We start from the raw sequence: 21,249 nt of genomic DNA, 5'->3' as shown, positions 1-21,249 counted from the left end.
CCCCACCATTGCCTGTCCTAGTAGTTAAGATACGTCGATTTTCACATTGATGTGGGTAGTTTATAATATTGATATGAAGTTTAAAGAATCGTTTCTTTCTACCGATGAAGATATTTTCAAGCAAAGCTGGCTAACATATCTTGTAGAAAGTCATACAAGCGTAAAACTACATGCATGATTACTTGTTGATTTGCTTATGAACTTCCAATATCCTGAAACAAATGAAAATAAATGATATTTGAAAGAACAAGCAGAGAAAAACTTCAAAACATTCTTTTTCAATTGTTGATGTAGTGTTTAGAATCACCCTCTTTTCTCAGGTCATCATTACGCATTTGCTGTCGGTTAACATGGCTACTGATTGGTGGTATACCTAATGACATTGACATTTTCGGATAAAAATAATGGCATCGTAAAAAGACTAGTGTTTAGGTAAACACATCATAATCTGGACGATAAGCGACATCAGTGAAATAATGTTGTACATAATATTGAGGTCGAACGTATCATTAAAATTTCAAAATGCTTCCTCCACTTGAAAATAATTAACTTGTTTGCACAACATCTTTGTTTTTCTTACACATCAATTAGCTGAAATGTGATGTCCGTCCACGGTTTTTACGTTCAAGTATACAATATTTATTATATAATAACCTTTGTCCATTGCTCTAACATGCATGCAAAAAGTCAAAGTTCGTCTAAGTTTAAAACAATAAGGCACTTTGATTATTCCTTGTTTACTTCTTTCATAATCTTCAGAATCTTGTACTTTGTTTTGCATTGATTATTCTTTTGCTTACCTTTTTCATAATCTTCAGTGTCTGGTAGCAGATCGGCAACTTTCACATCAGGCCGGGGTATGAACTCTGGACTATCTAAAATTGATAAATACTATTCTTTTATCAATTTAAAAAGAAAACATATTCTTTGTGTCTTAAGATTTATAACAAATATCCATACATTTTAGACAGACCATGCTAATGTGCTAATTGTAAATAGAAATGTATAAATGACTCCGTCCGCACTCTGTTCAAGTTAAAATTTATTATATATATGTGGGATACGCTCAACCTAAAGTAATTTAGATAACATGAATTTTTATAAGCATAACCTCAGCACAATACTCATTACTCAACAGCTTGTTTTACTTTATTTTCATTTCAAAAGAAAAGAAAATATTTCATCTGTTCATAAATTAATTTAAATCATCCACCCATTATGTACAGTCTTCTCCAATGCCATTATTGCTATTCTATGGTAAAAATATAAATGTTAACTCTTCAAACACATTGATTGTTCTCTATTATTCACCACATCTAATGTAGACATTGCGACACTTTAACTACTTCATCTAAGTGACATTACAGGTACATCAAGTAATGTTTCAAGCAAGCACACCACACTGCTATGATATTTTGCACGTGTTTCTTTGTTTTGTTTTATTGTCCTTAACTCATACTTGCAGAAAAAGAGATACGTAACTTGTCATGTTGTTGCTCTGTGGTGACGTTTAGTTTTCATGTTTCGATATAAACAACTTATTGAATGACAAATGTTTGTAAAGTTGAAAAGAATTCCATTTCTAAAATGAGTGCTTGCTAAATAAATCATCTATCTTGCTTTGCGCTAAAGCAAAAAACACGTCAAATTCCTCATCCATCCAGGGTCTGAATGCTTGATTAGGTATTTCCTTCATGGCACCCGCTTGTTTCTTAAATGCGTCCAACATCTCAATTCGCTATTGTCATACGTAGTTGACTTCTCTTTTTTCCGCTTTGATTAGTAATTCTATGAACTCTACTTGGCTCAGAGTTTTCTTCTGTAGTTCTTTTTGATTTAATTCATTGATACAATTTCTTGCTTGCTTGATCAATGAAAAATTCTTCCGCATACCTGATTAATCTGATCCTTCTTATTTCTCACGTAAATGGAATACTGTCTTTCTTTTTATCGGGCGTCTTCAAATCTGGAAATGCTTTTGTAACCTTTTCGGAGTAGAATTCAAGACGGTACTGGTGTTCAACATGTTGTGACCAAATACATCCTTGCGAACACCTGGTGCAATAGCAAGTACTATCGACAGCCGAACAATCACGTTTTATATCGTCAGTTGGAATCTTGGATTCGTATTTATATATCCTAATACATGTTGAGCAATTGGTTACGTATTCGTCATTTGCTAAGGCAAATGTCCTCTGATGAATATCGTCAACTTGATACTCGAATTCTTTTCTTGATTCGATATGAGGCATGTGTTGATCAATGGTTCTTTTCTTCCGCTTGATTGCATTGATCACGTATAAACCTTCCCGCATTTGTGGCAGCAGTCCTTAATAAGTTGATTCGAGCCTTCCTCGTGTTGTTAACACGTTAGCAGATAGATGAGGAATTATGGTTTTGGTTTTTGAAGTTTTCAAGTTCGTCAAAGAATAACCTACACTTTGCTTTCCCCATGCTCCAGAACAGTGGGCAATATAGTGCCTTTTAAAGCTATTCAGTACTTACTAACGACGCACAGTTGATAAATTGACATCTTTTCTTGAAAGGTATTTTTGCAGATTCTAAAGGGTTTTACCACTGGATCAGCGTTATCCACACAAGTTATGATTATAAACAGGTTCTTTGATATATTTGTGTCAAAGATAGAAAATATTGAGTCAAGGATGTCGCTTTATTGATGTGTAAATCTTTCCAAGTTCGCTTCTTTTACAAAACATACTGCATCCAAAGTTTGATGGCCATGCGTAAGAGTCGTCTTGAATAAATATCGTATTTGACCCACGATTAATTGGTCTCTTTGGAGTTCTCTAGTATCTCCCAAACTAGGATTGTCTAGGCTGTTAAATATATGATACGGGGTTCTTATTTCTTGAATGTGGATTATGCAAGATGTAATCCAGTCAGTCTGTGACTGACGCTGAAAGTATAAATATTGCATTTATATATTCAAGAAAAACACACATGAAATATATTAGATTATCTGTATATCACACAGTATGCATAGGCTATCCAAATAGATCAAATCATACTTTGAACCAAGATTGCATTGCATTACAATGATGATCTTTTCAAATATTAATCTAATCAAGTGCTATATGTGATAAAAATAATAAATATGATCTCGCACTAAAACTGTTTTGTAATTCATCACATCGAATTTGGTTCAAATTTAAACATGTTTAATGAATTCATATGGACAAGAAATTTGAAATAACGAGAATACAAAACTACCGACAATGCTTGATTGTAAGTTTATTTTAAACGCAAACAACATTGACACTGAACGTCCATCTAATAATGCACCGATATATCTGGCTCCATGAACTTAGCAGTTTATAAGCACGTTTTGATGGTATTCATATCTGAAACTTGAAAGGGATAACAATATAGTGTACCATTGTAGTTCAGGCAATGAGGGATACACATTATATATATTTTTATCGATATTGGAAAGCATTAATAAGACCAAAACATATTTTAAATTGTTAACTAGTGACTTTAAGATCTAAATATTAGGTTGATGTAGATCGCTGTTAATTTATCGTGCCATGTTACAATTTCATTGGCCATGGTTTCGTTTTGTGGTTTCATTAAGTTGCTCTGATTTATAAATCATTTTCTATTAACCTTGAAATTAGCGAAGTTAATTACTGTTATTTAACAACCATGGACGAAAACATTTTCTTTCTTGTTTGTACGAGAAAGGTGTGAGGTTAGTTATTTTAATGGGATATTTAAAACTGCATAAATGTCGTAATATTTGAAAAAATATTCTTTCCAAACTGCAGAAACACATCAAGCATAACAATACTACTTCATATAAGATGGCTGATAATATTTAGAAGATTGGTGTTTGTCCATTTCGATATAAGATAGCTAATGTTTTCTTTAGAAAAATAAACCTTCCGATGAAAATAAGTTGGTTGGAATGCTTTACCTGGTCATTCTTCTTCACGTTTGCCTCGTTCATTATGTCAATAATGGTAAATCTACATTCACCCTCCCAGTTCACCCCCATCAGTTAGTTCACCATCCAGTCAATCAGAGTACCTTTTCTAGACCCTTTAGCACCCACAACCAATGTAGTCTTCTCACTTACCTCATGAATACCTCTATTCCTTGCGGAATAATACAATGAAATAAAATGATAAGGAAAACATTTCTCTTACATGTTTAGGCAGTAGATAAAGATGAAAGTGTATATTATAACTGAGAAGATTGGGTAGATATAAACTGGGGAAACGCTAGATAATACACCTTTTAAAATTTTTTCTCCACATAAATAAACAGTCTCACTAAAATATCACAGATTTATCTATCTACACTCGTTAGAATGGTAGGTGTGATACCACTATCCACGTGTATCTTGAAAAAAATCATCAGAGCAGTTTGAGTTACTAAAATGAGTCATACAAAATAATAGTTCAAAACAGTAACTGTCTTCTTTGTATTATTACCATTTCTGGTTACAGCTATGTTGTTGAAAAAGGTGTGATATCTGAAAGTAGATCCACACAAGTCACGTGCGAACCAGAAAGTGGATGGTGAAAGGAATCACTTCATGCCTATCTAACACAAATAGTTTACAAAATTATAATGAAAATGGGCATCATTTGTGATTTGTATTTTTGACATGATAGTAAGTAAATTAATTGTACTTTAATGAAATAATTTTGAATTACAATAACAATAATTACATTTCATTTTAAAGGAGGATAAATGCACATGCGAACTACTTTAACAGGTGTCACTTGCAATCACTAAAATAATGATTTAATTACACATGTATTTGGTTTTACATTTTGGAAGCTGCGGTGGCTCAGTAATTAGCATGGATGACTCTTGACCAAAAGTGTGCTGGTTACAGTCGTACCAGATGTCCAGCTACTAGGGTATGTCCTTGGGTAAATTGCTTTACTCCAATTGCTTCGGAACTACTTAACGTGATTTGAAGCTTTAATGAATTGGAATAATTGAATAGTTCAGTATCAGTCAAAACCTGAATTCACTCTTTTCTATTATATTGTATCACTGCATGATATAATTATTATCCATAAATTATCTGAAGTGTACATGGATATTATGACTCTATTTGAATGTTCTTTAGATCCTCACGTGTATTCTTTGCCGTGTTTCAAAATTAATGAAAACAGTGGTCCTAAGATGTGTTCTTCCTTGATAATCTGAATGAATGCGTATAAATATTACATATCCATTTACCTGCAAAAGAAAATAATCATGAGTATGTATTATTTAAATTGAGTAGGTAGGAAGCGTACCAAAAATACATTTCCTTGTTTGGAATTTTTGAGAGATTTATTGTTTATGTTCAGAGGAAGCTTGATGATCGCCGGCTGAACATCTTTAATCTTCTTGGCATCGGGGCAGATATTTTTTGACATTCATTGTCTCGTTGCGGTGTGCTTGTGGATGTCACTTCACTGAAGGGTCCTTCTTCGTCGTCGTGAAATATAGCTCGCACTTTAAATTTATACCATGTACTGCTTCTCAAACTTTGTACAAGTAAGGTATTCGAATTATTCGATGTGCTTTCACTATGCCATTGCGTTTCATCTTTTTTGTGGTGCTGCAATTCATAGCTCTGAATTTTCTGATCAAATTTTTCTGGGTCATCTCATACCATTATGACATAATTAGTTGAACTTTCCTTGCAACTCAGGTTGCGCTGTGTTTTGGGGTCATCTTCGATTTGGGACCCTATAATTAGAAAACGAAAGATTGCGTGTTTGACAGATAAACGTGAAAACGAGCAGTTTAGGAAGGAATTGATGTTTAGATCCACACTGCGGAACAAAATCTGCATTAGGATATAATTTGAAGATGTCAAAATTGCAGGACAGTATGCATGTATGTATGCATGTATGTATGTATGTATGCATGTCTATCTGTCTGTCCGTCTGTCTGTCTGTCTGTATGTATGTATGTATCATGCGCCGCACCATGGAGGGACGGAGGCAAGGAATACAATGGATGCTGACCTCAATGCTGGATGACCTGGATTATGCCGACGACATCGGGTTGCTGGCAAGCAGACACCAGGATATCCAACAGAAGACACAAAAGTTGGTACAGACATCAAGCACCATATGTCTTCTAGTCAACATAGGGAAGACACAAGTCTTGATGAAGAACACTAGAGTGGGCGACCCAATCACCATCAACGACCAGCCTCTGCAAGAAGTAGACGAATTCACGTACCTTGGCATCAAGTTCGCCACGGATGGAGATTGCACTAGGGAAGTCACCACAAGAATTAGCAAGACCATCCAGGCCTTCGTAATGCTCAAGCCCATCTGGAGGACAACAAACCTCAGCTCCCACACGAAGATCCGTATCTTCAAGAGCAACGTGCTGAGCATCCTTTTGTACAGGCAGAGTGTTGGAAGACCACTGCTAACATATAACGCAAGCTGGAAGTCTTCCAGACCATGTGCCTGTGACGGATCATGAGGATCTTCTGGCCAAACATGATCTCGAACGAGGAACTCCGGCACAGAGCGGACGCAAGCACCATCGCTGAGACCATTGCAACTAGTCGATGGAGATGGCAGAATGCCCTTTGACTCACTACCAAGGGTGGCACTGAGATGGACTAAACAGGTGAAAAGGAACCGTGGCAGACCCAAATAGACCTGGCGCCGAGCCATGGAGCGAGAACCCAAGACTAGAGGCCTCACCCTGCAGACCGCCACCATAATGGCCGACAGACCAAAATGGTGCTCCCTTGCTGTCGCCTCAAGCACCAGATGGCGCAGAGACAATTGATTGATGATGTATGTATGTATGTATGTATGCATGTATGTATGTATGTATGTATGTATGTATGTATGTATGTATGTATGTATGTATGTATGTATGTATGCAGAAAGTGACAGCACCACTGAAGTCTGCCGCAGACGATACCATCCACGACAAGGGCAGGCATATGGAGCGTTGGGTGGAGTACTACTCTGAACTGTACTTTAGATAGAACCAACGATGCTATAAACACCATCGAAAAATTCCCCCACTAGTCCGAACTGGATGAGATACCTACTGTCAGAACTAATGAAGGCCTTAGAGAAACTGACCTTAGGTAAAACCCCAGGGAAGGATGTCATCTAAGGAGAAGTCATCAAGTGCGGCTGCAGCGAGCTGCTCACACAGCTGAACGATCTCCTCTGGCAGTTCTGGGATGAGGGCGCATTGCCTCAGTAAATGAGAAAGGCATACATCGTAACCCAGTACAAGAACAATGGCGATAAAAGCAACTGCAACAACTGCAGGGACATATTCCTTCTGATCATCGTTGGAAAAGCCTTTGCGTGCGTCACCATGATCAGACTGCAGACGCTTGGTGACATAGTGTATCTCGAGTCACAGTGCTGGAAAAATGATGAGAACAACACAGAATCTAAGGCGTTCGATCGCGTCATCAGAGACAGACACTTCACAATCCTTGTGAAAGTTGGATGCTCTCCAAAGCTGCTAAGCATAATCCAGTCCATGCATGATTAAAAAAAGCACAGTGCATTTTGATGGCTCAATGTCTATAGAATGGTTCTACCTACACACACGATTAGACGGGAAACTGTTCAACCATCAGGAACATGCTCTTCGCAGACGATGCTGATCTAGCCTCTCACACATAAGCTTTGCTACATTCTTTGATGGACCTCTTTGCTAAAGCATGCGATGAGTTTGGGATGACCATCAGCCCAAATAAAACAAATTCGATGGCTCAGGACGCTAGCCCCTCAATCATCATCATCAACAACTACGAAGTTGAGGTAGTCAGTCAGTTCACTTATGTCGGCTCTGCCATCACCAACAACCTCTTGTTCGATGCTGAACTCAACAAGCGGATTGGAAAGGCATCAACAACTCTCTATAGGTTGTCGCTGAGAGTGCAGAACAACATCATACTGACCCTGACCACTAATATATCCGTGTACCGTGCCTGCGTGCTAAGCACTCTCCTGTACGAAAGGTATGTCCCGATTGGTGGTTCTGCAGAGTGTACTCTGCCTACGGCGCCCAACACGGGAGTGGCAGTCCTTACTGTACTTGCTACACTTGAAGATTGAGTCTGTTGTAGATTCCTTCATTAAATTAAAGAACGAAAACAGCAAAGGAAAGGTCAAAATTAAATGGTGGATAAATAATAGTGCTTGAAACATAATTAAATGATCATGTCCTCTTTTGTTCTTTATATTTTGTTACATGTGGATACTGCATTGGCATAATCAACTGGCTGCTAGTTAGATTACCATCTACTTTACAGTTCAATTACCATCTACTTTACAGTTCAATTACCATCTACTTTTACAGCCATCTACTTTAACAAATTACCACCTACCTTTAAAGATAAACTACCATCTATCTTTACAGCCATCTACCTTTACAACTACATTATCATCTAATTTTACATCTAAATTATCATATACATTTACAGCAAAGTCATCTACTTTTATAACACTTTTACATGTTATGTTATATTGTTGCAATGACGTGTCCTTGTACTTTTAATTTGGATATGGGTACTTCATTGGATAAAGTGAAGTCTGCATATACACCCTAATCACTACCATGACAAGACTGGAAGGACCATTACATGCACTCTAATTTACTACAACAATATTTAATGGTCTATCATCTGCACCTATCTTGACTATAACAATATTTAGTAGACATGACTATAGCAATATTTAATTGACCATTATATGCACTCATATTTACCACAACAATATTTAATTGACCGTTTTATGCACCCATATTTACCACAACAATGTTTAATGGACCATTATATGCTCTCATCTCCACTATAACAATTTTAAAAGGACATGACTATCACAATATTTAATTGACCATTATATGTACCTATCCTGACTATAACAATGTTTAGTGGACCAATTTATGCATTCATCTTCACTATTCCCATACCGCGAGAATCATTATATGCGCTTTTTTTTATATCGCAACAAAACTGGAAGTACCATTACATATGCTCATCTTTACTACATACATATTTAATGGACCATTGTATGTATTCGATTTTAATATTATAGTATTTAATGGACCATTTTACGTACTCATCTTGACAACAGCCGTATTTAGTGGACCATTGTATGTATTCATTTTTCAAAGAACAATACCATAAGGGTCATTATAGCACTCATCCGTACTATACAAATTATCTTTACCATAAGGATACAAAATATGTTTCCTGTTCCAATATTTTAACAATATGCATGCCATTTTTTAATTTACAATATATTTTTCTAACATATATTTACTATGAGTTTTAGTGATTTTGTTAACCCAAGGGGGTGGTGCTAGGGTTGGCAGTGACCTGAAACACATAATTGTTTGAAATAACAATACTAAAAGGACCATTATTTGCACTCCTCATTGCTATAACAATACTGGAATGGCCAAGTATATTTATTTTCCATTTCTTTTTATCTTCACTCATACGCATAATATGAGATTTGTATGATATTACTGTACTGAATTGAATTTACAGTGTTGAGTACCAGAGATTATCTTGGGAAGCCATGAAAAAACGCATCCATGGTCTTGTGAACAAGGCCTAATCTCCAACATCATGAACACCGTACGCGAGCTCTTCCCGGAAAACATTGTCAGAGGGTGGTGAGTATTTTTATAAGATATATTAGTTGGGTAGGTTGTTAATAATGTGGTTATATGTATCTTAAGAGACCACCTGTCAGAAGCCAGACAAGTTGTCTTTGAAGACAAGTGATCGATTAATACGAATTTATTTAGTATCTGATAAATCATATATACAACTAGATTTTGTTGCATCCTGATAAGTGTGTATTCGTTGGCTGCTTATTGCAGACAAGCCATAATGGATTAAAGTTTGATCCAATATCAGCATTTGTTTGGTTGCCCATCAGTATATATAAAATTGTACAGGTGGCATGCAGAAATAATGTTTTATAGGCCATCAGCACTACAAGTCATTATAGGTGAAATATACCCGACCACTTTAAAAGTACGATTAATAGTAGTATAATTTTAATACCAAAATAGTGATTGTTGATATAATAGAGTGTTTTATTGATTCACATCAAGATATTTCCCTTTTTCCAAAGCTACGGACATTACATTATTTAAAAAACAACTGTCAACATCATGTTTTTAATTGTTTTAATGCCCTGCTTTCTTTGAATGTAAATGTGAAATTTCAGCTAATCCGTGCAGACTCAGGAATGTTACGTTCACTTCAGAGTTTGTATTGCTTCTCCATAATGTTTGAAACAGAGCGTTTCACACACCTGATGCTCCGTCTCCTTCATTCCCATGGTATCATTGACAGCATTTGTGAAGCAGCAGGAAAAAACACTAAGTAATGTTGCTTAAATGATGTCACCTACGTAATAATATTTATAACAATTGTCAACTAAAATTACTTAAAATCTGATACAGTGCCATGAGTGCTTGCCCTTACATGGGGAGATTTGCATTCCTTTTTATACTTTTTGTATTGCACCATTTAAATTTAATATGATAAAAAGGATGTAATTAATGGTATAATACAAATCTGGTCTACATCTAATTAATTGTAACAATTCAAATTTTTAAAAAAATGCAAATCAGAGATCAAAACAATCAGTACTTGCCGTAGAAACTCGTGTATTGTCTCGATCGCGTATAAGCCTACCCCCACAAATTAAATAGGCATAGACACCAAAGGTGCATGATCCGCGCATAAGTTGAAGCACTAGGGTTGTGTATATTTGATTAATTATATCTGATTTAATATATTTGTTTCAGTTTTATTTTTTAAATTTTCATTACATGATATTGTAATATAATTATTCACTAGAGATGATACATTTTCAGAAAATGGTTTGACTTTGACTGATTGTTTTAGAAACACCAGGTGTTGATCTAGATCCTGACCTTGATTAAACATTTGTAGCTCCTACGTAATCAAGTTTTATTTTTGTTTGAAAATGATTGGTTGTTGTCGATGTGATGATAGGAATATGTGTTTAAGACGTAAACAGTTTATTTTGTATATTTTTCAGAGTAAAATGATTGGTTTTCGTCAGGGTCACACTGGACACATGTCATCTTTAACAAGTACTTAATTTCTACTAACATCGAGAACATGATCACTTGACGCCCTGTTTACATTTTAATATAGCCTCTGTTTTGGAGAGTTGTTCTCAGTAGAAACTTGCCTGTTACACTGGAAGATGTATGTTGTGCTGTTTGGAGTTATTTAAAATTACTTGGATTCAAAAGGATTAATAATTTTTTCCTGGAAAATACATGTACTCATATGAGGTTCTTAATCAAACACAGCTCTTATAATAAATTTATTTAGATTCCAAAACCGGAGTGATAATTATCGTTTTTACAAAGAACTGTAGACTTCCAAATTACAGGTTACATCATACGTTACCGTCTTCCATCTTGATTCTTCGTCGGGATTCGAACTTTAAATCAGTATAACATTTTGTTATTAGGACTACTGAAATGTTATTCCTGGATTATTCTTGGATTATTTTTGGATTTGATTCTATAAAACCATAAGTTTATTTCTCATTTTTTACATGATGTTTCCAGGAAAATAAATTATAAATGTTTTTGAAACCTTGTTGTTTTCACCATGTCTTTCTGCTTGTCTTATGCTTGTGAGCACTAACAAGCAAATGCTATTGCTTCCATAGAATTTAAAAAAGCAGGCTTAAGTAAATGTACCAATACATCACACATAATGATTGATGCGTTGTTTACAACATTATTTTAGTGTTTGAACCTTAAGTTCAGGACAAAGCATCATAAGATGGGAAAACGCCTGTCGCAGTACGTGTGCTCAGTGATTTAAACATTTAAACGATCCTCATTCGATATTTATGCTGCTTTGTTAATTTGCGCACTTTGAATTGTTTCTTTCTCGTAGCGTTCAGTGGCATTTGAACAGATATGTATATAAAATGTCGTCAGTATTTGTTTCCTGGCGTTCATTCAACGTGAAGCCTTTATGCATGAGTTTACAAAAATATTCTTGTTTATATCAACACCAATCTCTCCTTTCATTAAATCAGTATGTTTTGGTAAAGTGCTTTTAACGATATCCAAGAGTCATTTGTGAAGTTACCCAAAGCAACTACACGCGTTCATGTGCAAAGGAAACTAATAGTTAAAAAAGGCATCATGCTGTTTTGGCTTCTTTGTCTTCTTCATTCCTGTTATAGGTCACAGCCTTTTCCCCATAATAGCCTGTGGCATCCAATCCACATACTCTCTACAACCCGTGGATTATTAGTCCATGAAAGTGGCCAAAAGCAGAAACGTTCTGGAGGCACTATACAGTGTGCTTTATATGCAGCAGCGCTGTTTCTATCGATATTCAGCACGAGTCACTTCTTAATGGTACAGCTAATAAGCTGAACGTTAAATTTTAGCATCGGTAAAACTCGAACACAATTAAGGTATTTTGATTTAACCAAGCAATGTTTTAATATTCGGCGAGCCTAACTCGAAGCGAAATTTAAACAAACCTAATCTATACCAGTAAGAATGTTTTTAGTAATCACGTTTAGAGATATATGTCAGATGTACAAATACCATCTCATGACGAATTAATCTTACGATTACTCTGAACCATGTTGGGATAGGAATATTATCATAAAATATTAATTCAAGATTGAGTAGTTTTTCCATTTTAGTACATTTCTTAATTTGAAATACGAGATTTTCGTTTCCCCTTAGTAATAAAGACTATGGGCGCGATAGCTAAATCATCGTGCTATTAAACACAATATTGTTGGTTCGCACATAAGTTGGGAACAATGTTTTCTTCTTTTATAGTTATGAGACTTCAAAATCTAAGTTGCTGAAATAAAACACTGAGAGTTCATCGATTGATGCAAATACGTGACACATTAATCGTTGAGTACATATATGACTTCCACCGATATGTCGTTGAATTTAAGGGGTTCAATAGTTAGCATATGCGTCAAAATGTCTGAACTTATGAGTATACGTCAGATGGTATATGAAATAGTCTTCTACAGAAAACCTGAAAGTTTCTTTCCAAGTGAACTTCGAAAATCTCTTTAGGTATTTATGTAACACCTTTTGTCTATATAAAACATAATGGAAAATATTTGAACTGAAACACTGATCAGTTGCAGGTGACTTAATTTGCATCCTACCTTGTTATTGATTTTATTTTACTATTGATGGAAAGATATGTATTAAACTGAGTGACAAACTGGAAAATAAGAACAGACTTAAAAATATTCAGAATTCACAAGAAGTTGTGAACCCATTGATTAATTTCGTTAAATGAATCAAATTTCTTTGCATAATGAATTCGCAAGATAGTATCACTTACATATCTGTTTCTAAGTATGGATGTGTTAAAGTAATTGTTAACCATCACTCACTATCACCATTTAACACTCGTCAGTTTAGAGAACAATTAAACAGAATGCAGCGTAGCGGCTATATGTGGAATATATTCGGGATTTATATATCATGAATTTACTTATGCCCCATACAATGTTATATGTGTGTCTAAATATGCATATATTGTGCTCGTTCACATTGTTATCACTCTCTGTTTATTGTGATGAGTGCAATGATACCTATACAAATGTGAGAGAGTTAAACTGACAAACTGTCAAACTATGTCAATCGTTGGCGCAAAACTACCGTACTTTGTACTGTGCTTTTGTGGCATTTTCTGCTCAAGTTTGAGAATGATAATCCTAGAGTACATCTTAGTTGTGCATCGCACATGGAGTGTCTGTAAAGAAGAAACATTGCATTTCTAATTAAAACAGCAGTGTGACTCTAGTGCTATTATCATATATTCATTTAACTATAATAGTCGTGTCAAACAAATGATAACAGAGAACAAACTAGGAAGAGAGAAGAACAACTATTAGTCAAAAAACAGTTTGCAAGAAATAGACGATATACACCATTTGTTCAAAAATAGCATTACGCCACACTAATTCAAACAAAAGAAAACTGAAATACTGATCACTTGCAGATGACTTAATTTGCATCCTACCTTGTTATTGATTTTATCTCTCGCAATCTTGACGGAAAGATATTATTAAACTTTAGGTATTTCATATTTGTTCCAGATTTGTTCTAGTTTCCGTCAATGTCCAGGACCACTTCGTATGTTCTGCACTACGTTGTGTATGTCATTTTTATTTAATGTTCCGGTGGTTTTTACACATCAGATTGGTTCCCGGATAATCTTATACCTGCAGAATGACGTTCAGTCAAATCGATCTTGTTATTCTTATGAGCTGGTTCACATGAGTCTAGTCATTGTCAACACCGGTATAGTATATGGAAAAATACATACACTACCTATATAATCTGATGTATATTTGGTGGTTTATATTTAATATCAGATATATTCATGAAGTCAATAGTCAGCATTCTGTCCAAGTAATATCCGGTCTACTTCTTGATTTATAGAATAATGAGTATTTAATGGTGATAGTGGGTGATCGACAGTCAACAGAACCTCATTGCATTGCCATCTAACTTTATATCCTATTCAAAGAAAAACGTTTGTAGCTGTTAAATTTTGATCATTAGATACGCGTTTCAGTCAATCAGACAGGATATTCGTCAGTGGTATTAGCTGTATGACAGTAGATCAGCAATGACTGGTCATTCCAATATATCGTGGGATAGCTGTTTTAGGTTGATACGTTGGTGTTGGCCACTCCAGGCAGTGCATCAGTCAGTGTGTAAGCAGGTGTTGGTCACATTTTCAATAGCATAATGGTTAACAGATAAAAGCATGCTTGTTCGCCGCTGCGATGAAAGAATTGTTATCGGATATCCTAGAGTCCAGCAAGATGGCAGCGACTGTGGAGTTTCGTCATCAATCTCTGCGGGAACTTCAACGATAACATTAAGAACGAGCTTTCTCTGTGTTACCGTTCCTGGAATCGTAACTGAAATATTTTTTAGACGGCTATCCACTGGATCATCATACAGTAAAACTGCAGCGTTGGAAATCTTTCCCGCTGAAGCTCAAATAATATATGCTGAAGTGAATCGCGATACAATTATCAAATCATTAGGTCACCATAAGTTCCACAAATCCAACACGGAATAATCGGAAATTACACTGCGCATTATCCCACATTGAATCCTGTCTTAATGAAGTCTAACTGATGTTTTCAGCTCACGTACTGATTCGTCACTGTATTAGTGGTCGTATAATATTTCTTTATAAGCGCCGATAATATTATATATTTAGCCAGGTGTGTGATGATTTGACTAAAGACGGAAGAGGTTGTCCTTAATCTACGCATATGATAATTGCCGTGTTTTTTGAAGGCAGACAATCGAGAAACATTTTTAACGTGTCCTTGGACACAGTACATATTTCGTCGCAAATGATGATTTTAGAAAAACATTTGCCTCTTATCCTCGTGGGAGTCAATGTATCACCACACCATTGAAAGAAGCTGTGATATGTGCTTAACTTTATTCCACGTTGTTTCATTTTGAAGGCAAACCGGTAGGTTGGCGTTAGCACAATCATATCTAAATTTCTAAACATTTTTTCGTACGTGTTGTTTTGCCAGAACAACCTGTTCCATTAATATACACTGTTTTATGTCTCGCGATTTGATTATTGTTTGACGGATTCGGTTGTGATAATTTATTGTTGCTGTAATACACCGCAGGAGGATTAACATAAGCTGATTCAGAATAGTTGCGTATTTGTTCGAGCTTTATTCTTCAATGACCACAACGAGTGCTGCTTAAGCCAACAGTAGTGTCTTCGACGCCATTGATAAATGGTCTTACATGATCCATTATTGATCTATTTATATAAAACTATGTCGTGGCGACGCTAACATCTTCATTTGGAAATATGTCTATCGTGGATCACAAGATTATTGACGAATATGCCAGCATCAGAGATCTCAAATGAGTAAACTGGGGTAAACATCATCGCAGTAACTAACGATGGTCAATATATTTGTACCCTTGTGTAATGTTTCATTTTGTCGTGACATCAATACACCTTTTTGCCACCGAATTTGGGATCACAAAATCATGTGATGCAGATACCGTCATTAATCTTGTACAGCGGCCTGTACTATTAGATGACACACCAGACGTAAACTTAGCGATATGTTTGATGCACATATCATTATCATTGCACGGTAGCCAATCTGCCTTCGCTGGTCTGTATGAAATGATCTCCGAAGTTACTGTTAGCGACGTAAGAATCGTAGCATGAAGCATATGTAGTAATAACTCTAGTGGGAGCCAACCATGTTGATTTTTCGCACAGTCATTATTGACATTATCATTGGCATCTGGTTTATTAAAATTACGAACAAACCAAATAGGTGTAACCGGATGAGTATTTGTTGAAAACTCTATTTCAGCAAATCCAGTCAAATTATAGTCGACAGGCATTGGAGTGTTTATATCTACTCTGGTCATTTTGTGTGTTGGATGAAGAAATCATTCAAAATACTGATAACAATCACCAGATCCAAGACAACTAGTCTAATAGAAAACAATACTATCAACAGAGATTATGTCGGATAGGTATATATTCGTGTTTCAGAGACCTCCAAGTCCAAACTCGACTCACAATTGTGATATATCGTCGAGAAATTCTTTTGGAGTTGAACGCGATAAACTATGTGCAACACAGATGTGATTGTTAAACAATTATTGATTAATTCATCTAAGTTGGTAACATCAGTATTATATTTTACCGCAATTTGTTTCATGGCGTCTTCGAGCGATTCTTTTTGATAAATTTACCCGACAGTAGCACAAACTTATCAAATGATTCACAATCAGCATAATGGGTAGATCCAAGACCGTAAACTAGCTAGACCTATATAGGTCACTTTCAGTAATATTATTTAATCTCCTCAAAAATATCACCATGATAAAATCTTGTTGTTTGTGCACGTGAAGATATTGTTACTGCTTCATTCCACTCATGAGCGTTATGATCCACTAGAGATTCGTGTTACGTATTAGTTGGAATTGTACAAAACATTGTTTTTACTCAATGATTTTCCAACACTGTGACATCATCTATGCTAAAACCGTTTGTAACATCATTGGCCCATTCGTTTTTGATTTTTTCTTTCGTGATTTTTTAAATTAATTTCCTCGAATATTGTTCATAAACTGCTCTGTTATCCTCTGAGCCACATAATTTAACACGCCGGTTCACATTATTTGAAGAGCATTAATATCAGGATCGTTTAAACGGTAGAGTACATAAACAAATCGGATACTGGATATACCCGTCAGTGTACCAGGTTTATATTTTGTCAACAGTGACAACACAACTATGTCATCGTGATTCATTAACGGATCGAGATTATCCCGGATAATCCACGTTGGGGCATCTTCGCTATGATATTCAACAATAAAGTTTATCCTGAACAGATATCGTTTTTTCCACTGAAAAATAATTGATAATAGTCGCTGCACATTCATTATTTATTGCAGCATCAAAGAAAATACCATCGTGATCTAAGCGGAATGTTTATCAAACACAAGCAGCACCATCGAGGTTAAACTTATCCATGTCCATTCTGATGTAATCGTGCAAATGTAATTCAAATGGCAGACGTTTTGTCTTATAGGTTAATCTATTGAAATCAATATGGTGATGCATTCTGTTGCTAATCGTTTGCTCTCGCGTTAAAACCCGATCTGGTTTTATCTGAAATTCAATCGTAACCAGTCTCTTTTAATTTGTTTTCATAAATTTCATAAATTTTCGTATGCAAGTTTTTACCTTGGGAACTCTGGCGAGATTAAGATACTGTCCCTGATTTGTTTTCCTGTTGGCCATAATTAAGGCAAGATTTTCTCTAATGTAAAAAAAAACTTTCTCTAATTTGATGTTATCAGAATATAATACTATAACATAAGCAAAATTTAGCTTTAAGTGGCTGATGATTGGATCAATAACCCGTTCTGAGAAATTCTGCCGTAATGATTATTACGGAATTCATTTGGCCAGCGTTCGCCCTGGCAATTATGGACAAAAGCTTTGTCTGAAATGTAGAGCTCGAGTTAAGGTGAAAACCGAATTATGTGACACATGTAGTGGACGAAAATATCGAGCACTAAAGCAATATTACGATAAACCAAATGTTTAAAAAGATCTGTCTCGATTAATAATAATCGTTGCTTTTTCAGAGGAAAGGAATTATATATACTCGAGCAAGTTAAGAAAGAGAATAATGTGGATGCATCTAATAAGCATCCAGCTTTCACTATCGACGTTAACACAGCAGGTGTTATCAGACGCAGACGACTAAAGAAACCTGTGGGTAATGTTAATAGGATGGGTTACCTGACTATTGGTATTGGAATTACTGAAAGTAAACAAATGAAACATTTTCCTTCACATAGGCTTATAATTGAGTGCTTTAATGGCCCGATGATGGACCGTCTTGTTATAGATCACATCCACTCAGATGTAACTGAAAATCGTTTTGAAAACTTGCAGGCGACTACATCGAGTAAAAATAACAAACGAGAAAATGTGGAAGATGTATACAAATAACATCACGACCAGCTCAATCAGTTAACCTAGAAAAAAGTGAAATAATAACGATTTTATCAATGACAGCTGCAGGCAAATAGTTTGATTCTTACCTAAAATCAGTACGATTTACAGCAGGTGGTATGTATCTCATCTCATTCAATAAAATTAACCAAAAATAAATTTTACTAATATTGATTGATAACATACTTTTACACAGCCTACATACAAACCGCGGACATTCATTTAGTAAAAACAAATCAACATATCCATTATGTACCATCTGCATCATCGAGGCTTTGTTGGCTGGTGGTAATTCATATCATTTATGTGGTGGACTATCTTCGATTTCTTTTAGGCCGTATTACAAAATTAGTGTCTTGATGGGGTCGTCCCTTCAAGGTCGCCACCTTCTTGGTTCTGCGAATCCCTCTTGCTGCTTGAAAATATGCAATTTGGGCAAAGCAGCAAATATATGAATGCGCACGTAATTGAAAGCAAACCATACGATCAAGAAGTGAACATTACTGGAATATGAAATTATCGATTAAGTAGAAATCCTTCTCGTTTTCTTTCAGAAAGTGACATTTCGTTTTGCACATGGATGTTCTAATTATATTTATATCAGGAAATTAAATGCATTGGTAAGGTGTGGATTACATATAATCTTTGTATAAAATGGTCATTGTTCTTAAGAAATAAATTTCGTAAAAATGGACCAAGATTGAAGGAAAACCAGAGTAGCACATAATTAACACGCTTGGCCATAGTAATTAACGAGAATCAAGCTTGTTCCTCATATAACGACACTTCGAGTTGATTCTGCATCAACACTTTCCAACACCGCTATGAACTTCTCTGTGTAACAATATTTTCGTAGAAAAATGCAAAAGGGTATGACAACCAACACGATAATCTAGCTGAAGTTAACACTCAGCAGCATATACCGCCTCTACTTCTTGATTTCATTTATTAAATGCAACGGAGATATATTAAACTCTAAACTGGAAACTGCGTACCAAAATATATGAAAGCTCGTATCCACAAACATCGCATTTTACGATAAATTTATAACGGTACCTAAGTATATAGATGCAATGAAGCAAATCAGGAATCGCATGCAATTAGGAATTGAGCTAGCACTTTTATGAAATGTTTTATATGACTTACCTCATATATGAGCCATCGCCTCAGTCAGGCGGCTATCTCAATAAAAAGGTAAGAGCAAAGCCAACCTAAGGCTTGAGAAGCAGTTGGCCCAGTTTGCTTAGCGAGCAAAGACGGACATACTGAACAAACCAGCATCTTCTAGGATTTTTATTTACAAATTATATACACAGGAAAATATAAGGCATTTTTCTTGCTTTCAGATAACTCCACCCTTAGCAAATCCTTTGACCAGGACACACCTTTATACAAAGTATTATTCCACACAGTTACTGTTCAGCAGCTGCCATCAAATTCCTTCCATTTAAAGGAATGCAAGAATGGCAGACCCAACATTTCACTTCTAATCAGAGGTTCAAGCAAACAAATGATTAAATATACACGTTTTGGGGGCTAAGACGTGCTTTTTGTGAAATTAATTATGCATTTTGATGATTGTTATCCTTATAAGATCAATATGCTTGTGATCCATGTCTGCAAGTAAAGAAAAGACACGACCTGTTTCTCTTTGTAGTTGGTACACTCTTCACATTGTTTATTAAAAACAATGTACGAAATAAAATAGTACACCTTTCATCTAATATTTCTGTAGGAAACGTTAACATAGTTCTGTTTGGATACTGATTTTGAAAATATGCATACTTGTTAGGACATGCAAGCTAACTACGATATACGGTAGCAAAATTAAATATGCAGTCTTATAAATCTTCTTCAACTTAGAATTGCTTTTGCGTTACGAGCAATATAACTGATACATGCAAAGAGTAAACAAAGATCACAGTGCTGATCACAGTGCTGATATTATTAAGTCGTTGATTGATACAGAGACAGACAGAGCATTTTTAATTATTCACCATCACTTACCACGTTTCTTTCGTCAGCAATAACAATATTGTTTTAATAGTTACATCAAATCAAAGAATGTTCGTAGTGGAGATGGTTCGGAGAAGTAGTTTAGATCGACGAAGGCGTTACTATATGATATGTATCACCAACACAATACTCTCTAAAATGATGTTCTTATAACAGTAATATTTTTAAATGTTAGTGTAAGAACCTACTGCTAGATAGCCCGTCGGGGGCAAACGTATTTTTTGCCGGCAGCATCCCTCACACTCTTAAAATTATGGCCAACTGGTTGTAACAAAAACATCAATAACACATATTATACGTATGTTTATCAATAAATATATACGGTATAAGTATGTGGAACTAAAGATGTGAATACAGTGTTAGTACCTCCTCCAGAAAAGGGAAAATAAAATAATAACCATCTTAACTCATCTTCAGGTAAACTGTAAAGTGATTCAATTTCGACCAGGTGGATTAAGACAAAATAGCTAAGAAAGAGAAAACAAGAATAGCATATCATAATTAATCACGAAGTGTATCTTCTCACGGCTATAAATATGTATATCTTAGATTATCCGCTCATAAAATATCCAGATAAACATATTCCGTATGTTGATCGACAAAATACCATATTGATCAAAATAATATGTACCTCATCT

General features: G+C 35.4%; 1 pseudogene; it reads right to left on the bottom strand.

The window, feature by feature from the left end:
- Window positions 1-801: 801 nt before the first annotated feature.
- LOC149789958 (uncharacterized) lies at window positions 802-17,872 on the bottom strand (annotated as a pseudogene).
- Window positions 17,873-21,249: the final 3,377 nt, after the last annotated feature.

This window comes from Sinohyriopsis cumingii, chromosome 10 (genome assembly GCF_028554795.1).
Source record: "Sinohyriopsis cumingii isolate HCF-2022 chromosome 10, ASM2855479v2, whole genome shotgun sequence".
Taxonomy (NCBI): domain Eukaryota; kingdom Metazoa; phylum Mollusca; class Bivalvia; order Unionida; family Unionidae; genus Sinohyriopsis; species Sinohyriopsis cumingii.
The sequence above is the reverse complement of the archived record's forward strand: the minus strand, read 5'-3'. Positions and strand labels throughout refer to the sequence as shown.